The 2,066-nt window shown below is 35.5% G+C and overlaps 1 pseudogene; it reads right to left on the bottom strand.

The window, feature by feature from the left end:
- Positions 1 to 619: 619 nt before the first annotated feature.
- On the bottom strand, positions 620 to 747 carry LOC125161432 (uncharacterized; annotated as a pseudogene).
- Between the last annotated feature and the right edge of the window lie 1,319 nt (positions 748 to 2,066).

Consider the following 2,066-nt stretch of genomic DNA (forward strand, 5'->3'; position numbering starts at 1 on the left):
CTGTGTTGACTTATGTTTATTAGTTTGTTACATGAATGCATAAAAACATTAAACTGCTTATAAAAACCTCGCGTTTGTAGCTCTTCTACAAAGATAAAACTAAAACAAATTTACAAATTAAATACAATACATAAAGTGCATAAAATTCAAATTAAGTACACTAATTTAATACGATAGATGATATGGTTTCACTGAAAGTGGAATTGCTGAGAAAATTTGAGCATGGTGCTGACCATGGGCATTGGGTTTCTCCTGAGTATAACATGCCTGTCCTGCCTGTTGTGTGATGACTCAGTTCTTCCTTGTTTTCCCTCACAGTTGTTGTTCATAGAGGATTCTCTAACATAATTTGGCTTTTACCTTTCTTGAACACTTGCTCATTTCCTCACTTGCCCGAGACAATGAAAATATTACTGTGGATCCCAGTAAAAATACTGGCTCTGAATTTGCACAGCAGTACTTGACTAGGTAATGGTCATCCAGGAGATCCAGAGTATGCTTTCTTAAAAAAGAGGATTATTTTTTAATTGAAAAACCAATCATAATTTCTTACAGAGAATTCATCAGAGGGACTCTGCCTTAACTCTGACGTTAATGGTAGAAATCGTAAGCAGTGGAGGAACCATTTTTCATTGAGAATATTCTTTTATGTAAATCTTACATCACTTAACTTTTAACTTTTTTAATTAGCAATAATTGCACCTCGGATAAACCTCATTGGCTACAATACTGCCACTGCACAAAGCTTAACTTTTAACTTTTTAATCTTTGTACAATACACTAAAGCTCTTGAGGGAGTATTTACAAGACTGCTTTTTCAATAGTCTGTGACTATATATTTGATGGGGGAAAAAAAGTAGTTTAGAAAGGAGAGAGTAGGGGATAGACAGAGTGAGAGGGATGTAAGGGGTGATGAGTGGATGAGAAACTGATTATATGAGAGCCCTGGTTTCCATTATGCTGAACAGTTTGGCTATTGGGTTACATAGTCACCCAGGAAAGAATTTAAGTGTCCTCATAGTCTGGAGAAGGTATGGGCTCCCTGTCCTGGCTGTAGTTCTTTCTATAATCTGACCCTCACAAAGCTATTATTTCCTTGGTGTTCTCCTCCATTAGTGAAGGTTGGTAGGATGTGATTTCACAAGCTGCTTCTGGACCAGAATTCTCCTGTTTGCTGAGCTCCATGCTGTTCTGAGAACATCAGTTACAATGCTATCTGCTTTCTTCTGGGAAAATTCTAGTCTGCAGTCAGGTCAGTGAAGGCGATTAGAGATCCTGGGGCTGGTAGGATTGCACACTGCCATATCAGTCCTTATGAAATTCATTGGCTCCTAATTTTTAATTTGTTTTGAAAAAAAAAAGACAAATTTACATTTCCTTTCCCTACTGCTGTCATTCACACTAGAAGGAATTTTATGTTTTCTTTGTGAAACAAAACAATTCTGTAATGGAAGAAAGGAATCTTGGAAAAACATCAGCAAGGTATACACATTTTTTGCTCTTGCATTTGGGTTTAGCAGCTAAGATATACCCCAAATTATTATCTACCTAAGATTTATCACAAGGTCATAATCTCATCAAAATCCTATCCGCTACACAGAATTGCCCGAATTCACTTCCTGTTGGTAAATTTACTCACCAATTTTATGTTTTCAACTCTCAACTTCTTAATAGAATGTGGCATTTGGTTTTTAAGACCTGATCATTGCGATGTAATTACAATAGAAACATCTTGTTGGTGTGCAGTGGGTGCACAATATTTAATGAATAAATAAACAAGTGAATGATGCTAAAAAGCTGATTTTTAAATCTTAATTTCATGGATTGCTTTGATGCCATTGTATGAAGAAACCAAGGGAGAGTTGGAAAGAGATGGAATGGGATGAGGGTGTGGTGAAGGAGGAGCAGGTATGATGCTTTGGTGTTACATGCTGAGATTTTTTTTTTTTTTAGAGCACAGAAAATAATAACATGACAAACATTATATTCACCACCAGAAATTATTATTTTGAACATTTTTTTCACATTTTCTTTAAGTCTTTGATTTTTAACGAAAAATAAATAGA

The sequence above is a fragment of the Prionailurus viverrinus genome, chromosome A2 (genome assembly GCF_022837055.1).
Source record: "Prionailurus viverrinus isolate Anna chromosome A2, UM_Priviv_1.0, whole genome shotgun sequence".
Lineage (NCBI taxonomy): Eukaryota > Metazoa > Chordata > Mammalia > Carnivora > Felidae > Prionailurus > Prionailurus viverrinus.